This window comes from Papio anubis, chromosome 8, assembly GCF_008728515.1.
Source record: "Papio anubis isolate 15944 chromosome 8, Panubis1.0, whole genome shotgun sequence".
Lineage (NCBI taxonomy): Eukaryota > Metazoa > Chordata > Mammalia > Primates > Cercopithecidae > Papio > Papio anubis.
In genome coordinates, this window is record NC_044983.1 from 45922401 (window position 1) to 45937666 (window position 15266).

Genomic DNA, 15266 nt, shown 5'->3' on the forward strand with positions numbered 1-15266 from the left:
GCAAGAGCGAAACTCCGTCAATATATACATACATACATACATACATACATAATTTTTTTTTTTAAACGGACAAGCTCATCTCTCTCTGCTCCCCCCCAAGAAGTACAACTGTAAACACTGAAGAAAAGAGAAGAGACAACCAAATAAGAACTCTGAAAGACGGAAGGAGAAGGAAAACCTGATTACGGGTCTCAGGACAGCACTGAACAGCACAGAGACCGGATACATTACCTGCTCCACCAAACAGAGGAACACCAAACAGGCCGGGCATTTTCTCCGCCCCATCATTAAAACAGACAGCATGCTAGATAGGCTCATACTACCTCTGGATTGTAAGAGAGCTCCACTAATACCAGGCAGGACCACAAACATCAGTGAGTGGTGACACCTGGAAGCCAGCAGAAGTGCTAGCCTTCTCCCTGGGTGTGAGAATACTCTGCCCCACTCAGAGGCACTGTGTAACCGGGAACACTGGCAGTGGTACCTCCTCATACGTGCCCAGTGAAAGAGGCTGCTTTGTGAAGATCCTGAGACTACCCTCCCCCGCCTAGAGACACCGTCCTAGCAGAGAGTACCAGCAAAGATAGACCTGCTCCAAAGTCCCCATTATCCTACCTCCTCTACAGCAGGGAGGAACCCTCCATAACCAGCACTGACCTGGGAAAACTTTTTCCATCCCTTCAGACTATCCCAGCAGGGAACAGTGGGTGCCCATTAATACGAGATAAATCAGTCAGAAAAAGCAGCACCAAACGGCTCTAAAACATATGTCGTAAGTGGAATCATGGTCCACAAACCCGTTAGCTAAATAGTAAATTTCTGCTTAAAAAAAGAAATCTCAAGTAAGAGGCAGTCACCTAACATAATAAACAAAATGACCAGGATATAGTAAAACTTATATATCATATTGAGAACCAGAAAAATCACAATTTTAAAGGGAAGAAGTAATCTACTAATACCAATGAGATAAATCACATATTGGAACTCTCTGACAAGGATTTTGAAGCAATCAACAAAAATGATGCCATAAGAAATTACAAGTTTTTTTGATTCAAGTGAAAAATTATAAAATCTCAGCAAAAAAATAAGTTATGTTGTAATATCCAAATAGATATTACACAAATATTTTTTTCATAAATTTTAAAAACACTTGGGGATAGTTCAATAACAAAGTAGGAATGAAAGAGAGTAGAAGTAACAAAGATGAGGACAGAATAATATAATTCACCTAATCTGAACAATAAAGACTATATAGACCAAAAAAAAAAAAGAAAAAGAAAGAAAGAAAAAATAACCTGAAGGATAGTAACAAAATATATAAAATGAATATCATATGAGTCACAGAAGAGAGGAGAAAGAAGAGGGACTGAAAGAGTATTTAAACATATAATGTCTGAAAATTTCTCAAATTGGATGACAGATATGAGCCCACAGATTTAAGAAACTTAACAAACCTCGAAAGGATCCTGCCAAATAAATCTACACTAAGACACATCATAATTAAAATTTTGCAAACTAAAGATAAAAAAGAACAAACTTTTAAAACTTTTAAAAGGAGCCAGATAAAAGACTTATGTAAATATTATTAAATGTTTTAACAAATCAAACAATGATCAATGCAAATCAGATAATACAACATGATCAACTGAAGTTTAATCCAGGAATACAAGGTTGGTTTAACATTAGAAAATCAATTGGTGTAATTAACCACATAAAAACCTAAGTTGAAATATCAAAAAACATTTGGCAATATTCAAAATTCATATCTGTTGAATGCTTTAAACAAAGTAATGGTAGAACAGAACTTCCTCAAACTGACAGAGGGAAAGCTATAAAAAAAAACCTACAAGTAATATCATTACTAAATGGTAAAAGACTAAAGGCCTTAATGACTTCAGTTTAGAAAAAATAAAAGAATGTCCACACTATCTACTTTAAGTCAACATTTCCATAAAGGTACTAGGCAGGGCAATATAGAGAAAAAAAGTAGTTATCTATATTTGAAAAGAAAGTACAAAAGCATCTATCTGCAGATGACATGATGGCTGACAAAAAAGTGCACTAGAATCTACCAAAAAAATAAATAAAAAAATAAAAATCTCCTGGAACTAATCATAACTAATCTTTTTAGCAGAGTTTCAGGAAATAAGATAAATATAAAATAATTATATTTCTTTATAAAAAATCAGAATTTCTAATTTAAAAAATTTATAAAATCACCAAAATCATGAAATATTTATGTATCAGTCTAACAAAAGTAGTAAAAGCCCTGTATACAAAACATTGCTATGAGTAATTTTTAAACATTTAAATATATGTGTCACAAAATTCAATATTTATCTACTCTAATTGACATATGAGAATCCCAGCAGACTTTTTAATAAAAATTGACAAACTGTTATTAAAATTCATGTGGAAATTTAAAAAATCCAGGATAACCAAACCACCTTTGGAATATAAAAACAAAGCTATTACACCAACATCGTTTGATTTTAAGAGATATAAAAATACTATAATCATCAAGACATTGTGCTATCAAAAACATAGATAAAATAAAATAAAATAATAATATAATATGATGTAATATAATTAATATAATATAATGTAATATAATATAAAATGTGTCTAGAAATAAATGCAAACAAAAATAAACAACTATTTTTCAACAATATTGCAATGAAGTAGAGAAAGTAAAATCTTTTTAACAAATTGTGCTGGGACAATTTCAAATCCTCATTAGAAAAGAAAAGGAGCTTTGATCTATACCTTACATGACATACTAATACTACTTCAGAGTGAATCAATCACCTGAATGTAAAGTCTAAGCTTATAAAACTTCTAGAAGGAAACTTTGGAGAAAACCATGTGGCATTGAGGCAGGATTTATTTTTGTAGTTATTAATCCAAAGTACATCCCGTAAAAACACAAATTGTTAAGTTGGGAGTAATCAAAATTGAACCATTGTTTTTTACACAATATGCTTTTAAGAGAGTCACAAACTTTGAGAAAATATTTGTAAATCTTTTTCTGATAAATAATATACACCTGGAATATATTTTAAAACACTCAAAACTCAATAATAATACAAATGACCTAATAAAACATGAGAAAAAATCTTAGGCAGGTATATCCTTGAACTTATGTTGATGGCAAATAAGTGCATGAAAATATGCTTAACATAATTAGGGAAATGTAAATTAAAACTATAATGAGATACCACTATAAATCTTCTGAAATGTCCAAATTATATATGCCTCAGATACTAAGTGCGTGTAAGGTTTTGGAGGAACTGGACCGCTCAGAGACTAAGAATAAAAATTTTAAATGTTACAATGATTTTAGAAAATAATTTAGCAATTTCATAAAATTGAAACATGTCATACTACATGATCCAGTAAATTAATTTTTAGAAATTTATCCAAGAGAAATGAAAGTAAATGTCCTTACAAATACTTTTCATGAATATTCATGGCAGCTGTATTTTTAATCAGAAAATTTAGAAAACTCAAATGTCCATCAGAAGGTAAATGGGTAAACAAACTCAAGTATATCCTTATAATGGAGTGTGACTCTACAATAATAAGAAAAAATGAATGAGTGATGGGTACATGATACCAGGTGAATAAATATAAAATAATTATATTAAGTGAAAGAAGCCAGAAAACATACTACCAACTACAGGATTACATTTACATAAAATTGTAGAAAATGTAAACAAATGTATAGTGCCACAAAGCAGATTAGCGATTGTTCAGGGATTGAGGAGAAGAGAAGAGGCAGAAGGACAGATTATACAGTGGCAAGATTAAACTTTTAGGGCAAATGAGTATTTTATTATCTTGATTGTGTTGGTGGGTATTTTATGTTATAGATTGCTGGACACAGTACTGTGAAGATATCAATTCTGCCTTATTTTTCTATAGATTCAGGACAATCTCGTTGAAAGTTCCAGTGTTATTTCTTTTACTTTTTTTGGCTTAGAATGAATTTATGAACTTGGCTTCTGTATTTGTATTGACATTATATTATAACCTCTAAATATTAATATAATCAATATTATATGACAATATTGAGAATTTCTGATAAATTAAAATATATGGTGCAGTGGAAAAAGATAGATAAGTACTCATATTCTATAGTAAGTGCAAAATAGATAATATCTAGGATTAAACAAAAAGAAATAATGGTATGAAAATCAATTTTGAATAAGTATATAAATATAGGAATATGTGAATATGGGTGTAGATATGGGAAAAATATGACCTGTATAGGTTAAATATGGTTGCCTACGAAATAGGCAATGGACAATTGCTTTACTTTTAAAGCTTTACATTTGTGCTTCAATCTTAAAGTTTTTTTCAAGTATAAGTGAAAAATATAAGAATGTTAAACAATAATAAAAACTCACCCTAAAGAGAAAATGATTTTTTAAAATATAAGGTCACTTATGAGTATCTGTGTAAACATAATTTTAAGTCTTTGACAAATACACATTTTTTAATTAATTCAGGATTATTAATCTTTTCAAGGAATAGGGTTGAGATAGTATATTTTTTCAGTTTTTCTTCTATGGTTTAAATGCATATTATATCAGCCTGATACTGTCAGGTTGGAAAATATAGGTTCTATATCTTGAATAATAATGAATGAATTCTTCCTGCCAAATCAGAAATTACCAATAAATCCAGTTGTCCTTTTTACTTTCATTCACATTTTATAATTCAAATAAAATGTTGTGAATTTTAATCAGATAAAGTATTAGCACAGTTATTCTCTCAAACTGCTATAGGTGAGTACCCAAGCAAGAGGATTGATAAATGGTGACAATCAATAAGAATAGAAAAGAGAAATTAAATTCAAATAGATATTTATGGATTTAATCTAATATTAAAACCACTACAAATCTAACGACTCAGTTCATGAACTGAAAATTCTTAAGTTCCATTCATCTATTAAGAAGAAAAGTTCATACAACGTTTTTTGGTTCTTTGCCCTTTCTGATTTCCCCTTGGAGGCCATTCTAACTTCTATGAGATTCTAAGGAGGAATTTAGCTAGCTGCCACTACTCTGGAATATAAAGCCAAGGATGCCCATAGCTGAGCTTGCTTTTAATTAATAAAAAGAAGGCACTGCTGCTTTGTCTATGCATATTTTAAGCACACATCAGGAAACACGCACACACCTCCCTTCACAGACAGCAAGGGCAGGAAGATTAGTCTGTGAGGATCATAGTTACTGACCTCACATGATATCAGGAAATCAAGTAAGACTTTGATCTTAAGAGAGTCAGATTGACGTATTTCTGCCCACTAGTAACAATGATGGAAAACAGTCACCTAGAATGTGACATTAACATTGGACTTATCCCACTTGACATAAGTAAATTATTTCCTTATTCTGGATCCTATCTGAAAAGGATCTTAAAAATGACCTTGAGGGTTGATATTGAAACAGATCACTTTACAGATAAAATAGACTAATCCAGAAACTATAACATGCTTGACTGTTCACTCTAAAATAGTGACTATATGTGGAAACCAAATAAATGAATCATTTTTTTTTTAATGCACTGGTTTATGAACTGAAGGAAAAATAAGAGGTTGGCTTATTACTGGTATTACTAGGTGACAGCTTTGGTTGAAACTGTAATGTAAAGGCTTTCATGCCAGGGTTAGGGAGTCATCCTGCCATTGTGTAGCTACTAGCACATTCAGGTTTGCAGAGAAGTATTCTGGTGGCAGGGTGAGGGAGCATACTGCCCTTCTGTGGTTTCCTGCAGGCGTATACATTCACAACTGCAGATTGCTCACAGGGTCATGGCAGTTGCTAGCCATGGGCAGGAGATAAGTCCTTCTTAAGAGAGAAGCATTCAAGCAAGAAATGAGTCTGTAATGTTCACAAGAGCTGGTACTGTTGGACTGGAAAGTAAATCAAGTGTATTAGCAGAAATTTCCCTGCTGGAAAGTAGGGTATAGAGCTGCATCTAAGAAAACCTTATCACATAACTTTTGGAAGTAGTGGATTAATCAACTATGTGAAGTCAAATATAATTGAGAATGTGGAGGAAACAACTGAAAAAAAAAAAAAAAAAAAAAAAACACAGGATACAGGACAGAGCTGGAAAAGCTAGAAATACATCACGTTAGGGATGGGGAGTCAGATTATTGTCGACATAATAGCACAAGGAAGGTAATGTGATGTTCCTGAGGAGGCATTGTGTGCATTCATTCATTTTATTATGTTTCTCTGCATTTAAATTTTTAAAAATACTTCATAAATATATAGAAATGAAATAGGAATATTTCAATAGACATTTCTAGTCTAAATTTTATGTCATTTAAAATGAAAAGTCCCAGCAAGAACGTCCATCTGGTTACATGATGAAAGAAGGAACTATGAATAACTTAAAATTTCAGCATTCCTAAAATTTCAGCCTAAAATAGTGTATAATTATGCAATAATGTTTGATTTTGATAATTATTTATTACAATTAAGAATACGGTTTCAGCTCTCAGCTCTAACAAAAATAACAAATCTTAGTGAAACTAATCATAATACAATAATAATAAATTATTGAATTTCAATATAGAAAAGAGCCACTTACTTTAGTTACACAAGAATATTGAAACATTTGATAAAATTGTACTTATTTAAGGTAATGACTTAATATTTAAGGTTATGACTGAAAATAATTCATTGTTTTCAAAGACTCAACTAAAACAAGATTCTATATAATAAAAGTGCATAAAGAGACATATCCTTCTGAGTTAAACTTTAATTGAAGTAAAATACATTATTAGCTAGTTTATGTGGCTATGGAAATACTATTTCAGCATTTGTTGTAATTCCAAGATGATTTCCTCAATAACTCAAGCAACATTTCCTTTTTTATTTTAATTGTTATATGGCCAACTGAGTAGCTCAAGATCCATTACAACTGATAAAATTTCTACTTTGAAAAAGCATCAGGAACAGAGGGATAAAATTTTTATCTAATTCTTAAAGTTTTATCTAATTCTTAAAGAAGAGATGATTCCAGTAGGAAATCATGTATCTTCAAACCATTTTATTAAAATAAATTTAAATGAAAATTAAAAATAAAGGCAGACATAGTAGTATGAATGAAATAAACAAGAGACAATTATTAATATAAATATATATGCCAATACTGTATTTTGAATACATATGGAATTCAGAAAGTGAGAAATGAAATTTTGCTATGAGCAAGTGGTCTTTATTTCAAAAGAGAAATCCTGAATAAATATCCAGGAATTATTATGAATATAATTAATTTCCTCAAAAAGTTGTGTGTGTGTGTACATATATGTGTGTGTGTGTGTGTGTATGTATGCATGTGTGTGTGTATATATATATATTTACATGTTTCTGCCTTCAATGAAAGATTCTGAAAGGATGTTTGGTCAAATTGAGCAGGAATTCCTAATGAAAACTCTAAGAAAAGTAGGAATAGAAAAAAAAAAATTCCCTGGCATGCCCTCTCCCCCCAACCCTCCAACTTAGGGCTCTCTTTAATATGTCTAAAAGAAATTTCAATTTTTTATTTGCCTGTATTTGCTGGAACTCATAAAATATTGTTGAAAAATAATGGAGATAATGGTCGTCTTTATTTGGTACCTGACTGTAGTTGACATGGTTTTATTATTTTTTATTTTTTTCAGCAATTACCAGTTGCCTTTATTTACATAAAAGTATATTAAATACTCTCAATATGTACAAGTAAAAAATATTATCTATATAAATAGAAAATTTATACAAATCTTTTAAAAAATTATACATGTATATACAGTGTTGACCTTAGAAGCTGTATCTTAAATCTTAAACTCTGTATAGTTTGTACAGTAGATTTATAAAAACATAATTATTGGTCAAATGTTTAATCAACACCACTCAAGTCAAAGTACTAAATGATAAAGCATATTAGGAAGGTGCCCAAAATGCAGAATTCTCCTGCATTTAATACACTAATTGAAGGTTCGTCAATTGTTTTGAATTTCCAAATGTACTCCTTAAAATAAAATAGAAAAAGAACCTAAATACAGTATTACAAACATTAGAAAAGTCTGCACAATTTCCGTCTTAGTTTCCTACATGGTTTGAGGTCAGTCTTTCAAAAGCTCTTCAAAAGTTCATTCAGGAATATGTAAGGCATTCATTCATTTGTTTTTGGTTGGATGATCTCAGTACAGAATATATCATCTAAAGGACGACATACGTAGAAGGTCCAGAGTTTTAAAAACTACAGTAACTTGGAATTGGTTGTACCATCATGCTCCAAAATCCCCATTCGTATTTCCACATATTCTACTACCTTAAGAGTTCTGTTTTCTGCATATGGCTAGCCAGTTTTCCCAACACCATTTATTAAATAGGAAATCCTTTCCCCGTTGCTTGTTTTTGTCAAGTTTGTCAAAGACCATATGGCTGTTGATGTGTGGTGTTATTTCTGAGGCCTCTGTTCTGTTCCACTGGTCTATATATCTGTTTTGGTACCAGTATGCAGAAAACTGAAACTGGATCCCTTCCTTATACCTTATACAAAAATTAACTCAAGATGGATTAAAGACTTAAACGTAAGACCTAAAACCATAAAAACTCCAGAAGAAAACCTAGGCATTACAATTCAGGACATAGGCATGGGCAAAGAATTCATGATTAAAACACCAAAAGCAATGGCAACAAAAGCCAAAACTGACAAATTGGGTTAAACTAAAGAGCTTCTGCACAGCCAAAGAAACTATCATCAGCGTGAACAGGCAACCTACAGAATGGGAGAAAATTTTTGCAATCTATCCATCTGGCAAAGGGCTAATATCCTAAATCTACAAAGAACTTAAACAAATTTACAAGAAAATGCAAACAACTTCATCAAAAAGTGGGCAAAGGATAGGAACAGACACTTCTCAAAAGAAGACATTTATGCAGCTCATCATCAGCTCATCATCACAGGTCATCAGAGAAATGCAAATCAAAACCACAATGAGATACCATCTCATGCCAGTTAGAATGGCAATCATTAAAAGGTCAGGAAACAAAAGATGTTGGAGCAGATGTGGAGAGATAGGAACATTTTCACACTGTTAGTGGGAGTGTAAATTACTTCAGCCATTGTGGAAAACAGTGTGGCGATTCCTCAAGGATCTAGAACCATAAATATCATTTGACCCAGCAATCCCATTACTGGGTATATACCCAAAGGCTTATAAATCATTCTGTTATAAAGACGCCTGCACACATATGTTTATTGCAGCACTGTTTGCAACAGCGAAGATGGAGCCAACCCAAATGTCCATCAATGATAGACTGGATAAAGAAAATGTGGTGCATATACACCATGGAATACTATGCAGCCATAAAAAAGGATGAGTTCATGTCCTTTGCAGGGACATGGATGAAGCTGGAATCCATCATTCTCAGCAAGGTAACACAGGAACAGAAAACCAAACACCACATGTTCTCACTCATAAATGGGAGTTGAACAATGAGAACACATGGACACAGGGAGGGGAATATCACACACTGGGGCCTGTTGAGGGTGGCGTGCTAGGGGAGGGACAGCATTAGGAGAAATACCTAATGTAAATTATGGATTGATGGGTGCAGCAAACCACCATGGCATGTGTATATCTATGTAACAAACCTGCACGTTCTGCACATTTATCCCAGAACTTAAAGTACAATAAAAAAGATTTCATTATATTTATTTATTAATAACTTTTTAATGAATACTTTTTATGGGCCAAGTGTCATGCTGGACTCTTGGAATCTGTCTGTCAATAACATGGCTTGCTGTTATCGTGTCATTGCCTAGCACTCATTTTCAAGGGGCAGGAACAGGTGATGGAAGATAGACATTAGGTGAGCACAAAGTAGACAATACGAAAGCCCAGAAAGGGAGACGTTGAGAGGTGCTCTTAGGCAAGGAAAACGGCAGGCAGAGCAGACAAGCAAGAACAGAGCTGTGTGGAGAGTTATTTTAAATAGATCAGTGAAGGTAGGACAAATTCATAGGATTTCCGACCAAAGGATAGAAGGAGGTAAGCATGTTTGCCATACAGATACTTAGATAAAGGGCGTGCTAGACTCTTTGGAAACATTGAAAAACTAAGTGACTTGCTCAAACATAGCACCTCATATATGGTAGACTGACAAGTAAAACTACATGTAAACATGAGTTCTCCATTTTTTTCCACTGTGCCTTCCTCTTAAAATAGTCAGTGGCAAATCTTGCAGAATTTCTTAAAAAAACATATTTTACTCTCATAGCAATTTCAGGACGATCATCACCTATCAACTGCTACATGGGTCTTTATCTGTAGAGCCCAGCTGCACAGCACCACTTCACGGCCCTAGTTCTGAGGAGAAGGAAGACTCTACCTAGATACAGTAAACAAGAGAGAATGGACTAAGTAGCTTCTTTCCACATTGATAAGACTCCATTTGTTTAAGTTACTTATTTGTGTATATTTTCTTTTGAGATCAAGAAGCAGAGTTTAAATTAACTCAGCAAACATATATCAAATGTCTATCACATTTGAAACACCATATAAAGTAACACAGAATATGCAATGAAGAAATGAAGTTGATAAAGCCGTTTAGTTCTAGAGACTTCTAAGCTGATGGGAAGACAAATGTTTACAACCACTTAAAAGGAAAAAAAAAGGCATAAGAAAAGTTTGTAAAAGTAAATAGCATTATGTAAAAAACCCAGGCCCAAATCTAGTCTGCATAAAAGGTAGTCACAGTGTATTTTTAGCTTCTGTGCTAATAATACTGACATCACTGAAATGTGGTGCAGTTGTCTCATTGCTTAGTGTGATACAACAAACAAGGAAACCGACAAAGCCTAGGCAACCCTGCACACACAACCTTATGGCCCCAGCAGTTTTTCAACAAGTTTCTACAGTGCCTTCTTCGTCACATCTCAGAAACTACCAGTGACTTCCTCAAATGAGCAAAGTTTCCATTATAAAATCAAATGTAATCACGTGTTTACTGAGGCCCCAACATACTTAAGTCAGACCCATGTTGAATGTCTGTACACCTTCCTTCAACGACAGACAGTATATTTATAAAATGCAGTCATTGCACATGAAATGAAGTATACTCAGTTCAAATCTTGCAGATGGAAGGAAAGGACATGTTTTAGAGACTGAAAGGTTATAGCATATTTCCTTCTTTTCCTTTTTTCCTTTTTTCTTTGAGATGGAGTCTCTCTCTTGTTGCCGAGGTTGGAGTGTGATGGCACGATCTCAGCTCACTGCAACCTCCTCTTCCTGAGTTCAAGCGATTCTCCTGTCTCAGGCTCCCAAGTAGGTAGAATTGCAGGCATGCACCACCACGTATGGCTAATTTTGTATTTTTAATAGAGACGGGATTTCTACTGTTGGACAGGCACTCGGACAATCCATGTGCCTCGGTCTCCCAAAGTGCTGGGATTATAGGCATGAACCACTGTGCCAGGCCCAACATATTTCTTATACATAAATACGATATATTTCAGGCAGGATACTGAAGTGGAGAACATGTCTATATCAAGAAAATCCAGGCTGGGCATGGAAGCTCACACCTCTAATCCCACTGCTTTGGGAGACCGAGGTGGGCAGATCACCTGAGGTCATGAGTTCGAGACCAGCCTGACCAACATGGTGAAACCCTGTCTTTACTAAATACAAAAAATTAGCCAGGAATGGTGCTGCATGTCTGTAATCCCAGCTACTTGGGAGGCTGAGGCAGGATACTCGCTTGAACCTGGGAGCCTTAGGTTGCAGTGAGCTGAGATTGTGCCATTGCTATCCAGCCTGGGTGGCAAGAGTGAAACTCCATCTCAAAAAAGAAAGAAAAGAAAAGAAAAGAAAGAAAGAAAGAAAGAAAGAAAGAAAGAAAGAAAGAAAGAAAATCCAGAGTGTTTACATAAGTTTACATAAAGCCTCACACATATTTGATATAACCACATTAGATGGAAATAACTTATACACATATTTACTCTAAATTCATAATAGTAAAACCATAGCTATATAAATGTTTAGCTTGAAAACTACGTACCATATTTAAGTAGAATTTGTGAAGAAAAAGAAAGAAGTCATAACACTTATCCTTATTTGAATAGAATTTTGTATAGGTTACTTCAAGCATAAAGAATTATCAAGATCTGAAAACAAAGGTAAACCCTATCACGCCCACATTAGATTCGCAGCTTCAGAATACAGTTGCTAAATATTTGTTTATGCACATTATCACAAAATGTTTGCACAACATGGAACTAAGAAGTAAATATTGCAGAATTGCTTACACTGTTCCCTGCCATATACTGTCATTTCAGTCCATTGCGTGAGTCATTTGAACATGCTATTCTGAATTTTAAATGCCATCCCCTTTCATATACACTGAGTACAGTATAAATACCCTGATACCATTAGCAGCATTGTTAGGGCCACCATGGAGTGAGCTGTGCTAGCACTTTCATGGCGACTGAAGCCTGCATGGGGAGAAACACAGCTGTACCACCACAAGAAAACAGTGGTTTCTTTGAGAGTCCAGTAATTTTAAACACTTAAAATTAGATGTGTGTATGCCAAACATAACGTATTAAATGAGTAGCGAGAAAACTGTCTGCCTTATATGTTGCTAAATACATGAAAAAAGTACATAGATCCATTCTATCACTTCATGATTATTTTAAATTTCAGCCTTCAGAGAGGTCTGCTATGCACAAAAATGTCAGACATAGGATAACTGTAAAAACCACTAAGATAGTTATCAAATTGTACAAGATGCAGGCACTTTATGGGACTCTTCAATATTTAATACATACTTAGAAGTAATTTATGCCCCCATCTTACATGAAAATTAGTGTGAATATCTAAAAATAACCCATAAAATTATAATATTGTCACCTTTCTATTTTATCTCAGACTTCTTTCGAGTCTACTATTCTACTTCAAGCCTTGTTTTTTTTCCCAAGAGAGTCCTAAAGGACATTCCCATCACCTGGTACCTGAATGATAAGAAAAATCAATAAATAAAATATCTTTGGGAAATTTCTTGTGTTCATGCTCTGAGCTCAGGTTCAGATGTCAGCATCATACCAACTCTCCTCCAAACTAAATGCATCATTATCTCAATGCAAATAAACCTGCAGGTAAGGAGTACACATATCAATGGCAATATATTAGGCATAGTTTAGTGCTGATGCATTAGCCCCCTCATATTCCATAATTGCGTTTTTCAGAGGCCACTTGCCTAGAATCCTTGCATCTTTGAGGCCTCAGCAATGTTGTAGAAACAGGGAATTCAAGCTCTGTCTCTCTGCTCTCTAAATGAACTGAAGTAAACGATTGCTGATTTTATAATCTATAGACTATTTACTTCAGACCTAAGATTGAAATGGGTTATGTTCTGTTAGAGATTTTAGAGGAATGAGTGCTCATTGGGAGTTTGCGAACTCACAATGAGAGTGTGAGAACTCACAAATAATACTTTGAAATGAGACAGTGTTACAAAAACTACTGAGGGTAATTCTCACAAACATTTCCTTTGCAAAGCAGGTGGTAAGTAGGCAGGGATGGGGAAGCTGGGCTCCCTGCCCTTGTGGAGGATTAGAAAGGAAACCCCACATGCCTTTGAAGTCCCGTCATTCTCACCCTATCTGCCTCAGTTATATTTGGAGTCTAGGGTAGGATAAGAGTTCACATTTGTTAGTAAGAAGAGGAGGAAAAAGAGCAGCTTTTACTTTCTTATCTACTATCACTGTGGTCTCCATAGCAACCTGGGGCAGCAGAGCATCCATAGAGAGCTAGTCCACAACTACAACTTAGTGGGAAGAAAGAGGAGGCATGAGAGAGACATCTTGACAGATTGACTGGAGCAGCAATTTGTCAGATCACTGGACTGGGAAATGGCTACAGCTCTGCTGATTCTGTTACTATGTTCACTTCATAAACTGGGGACTGAATAAATATGTCTGTAACGTGTTGCATGCAGGCTTGAAAATCCAGGACCAGAACTGTTTCCATTCACTGCTGGGATTGACCACCTCACTTCCATGACTCTGCAGAAATCACAAAACTGATTAGTAACAAAAAACATTACACATTAAGGGAAGCCATTAAGAGCAATAAAGCATGTGTTCTTTTTGATATTGATTAGTGAAAGAGACGTAAAAAGATTTCATAGATATTTTTCACACCAATCATCAAAACATTCCTTGATGTAAGTAGAAGTACATAACTTCATTCCAATTATTGATGAGGAAAATTATCTGAAATCAATATGATTTCTTTCATGACATCTAGAGTAATAAGAATCCAAAGTGCAGTCCTCTTGTTCTCAAAATGCAACCTCAGTGCTTTTCTTAACATAGAACAGTCGAGTTTTTAAATTTCATTTGCTGTGGTCATAATTATTTGCTACTCACTAAACATAAAATCTTCACAATCCTTGAATATACAGAGCACAATTACAGGGAAATAGTATAAAAATCCCCAAATAAAGCAAATGTTACACATTGTCCACTGTAGAATCTAATAATACTTTATACTGTATGTTTTTTGTTGTTGTTGTTGTTTTTGAGATGGAGTCTCACTCTGTTGCCCAGGCTGGAGTGCAGTGGCATGATCTCAACTCACTGCAACTTCTGCCTCCTGGGTTCAAGCAATTCTCCCTCCTCAGCCTCCCGAGTAGCTGGGATTATAGGTGCCCACCACCACACCCGGCTAATTTTTGTATTTTTAGTAGAGACGGGGTTTCACCATGTTAGCCAGGATGGTCTCGATCTCCTGACCTCATGATCCACTCGCCTCGGCTTCCCAAACTGCTGGGATTACAGGCATGAGCCACCACACTCAGCCTATGCCATATGTTTATCAGCTGTGCCTTCAAACTATTACTGCCTTGTTTTGTGGGTGCTGCCACCTTAAAAGATAAAGTTCTTTATGGGACGAAACAACTTGTAGTAATAATTTTTATATACAAGAGGATACTATGTGTACACTGAATATTCGATGCTTGTTTTTAATAAAAATCGTGTGGAAATTATAGTTTTGAGTCTTCTATTTGAGCTATATCTGAATAAAAACAACTGTTCATTCTTTCATTTTCACTACCTGTAATTCTTTCAATTAAATATTTAATGTTGTTAAATACAGGCTGATTTCTGTTGTGAAAGTCAAAATATTTTCCTAATTTATTATAAAATCATGCAGTATAGTATATATCTGATCATCTAAATATAATTTTTCTAAAGAA

General features: G+C 34.3%; 1 protein-coding gene across 1 annotated transcript in view; it reads left to right on the forward strand.

Moving 5' to 3' along the window:
• Window positions 1–15266, forward strand: part of SNTG1 (syntrophin gamma 1) — an 895276-nt gene that overhangs the window by 608640 nt on the left and 271370 nt on the right. The gene's annotated exons all lie outside the window — the stretch shown is intronic.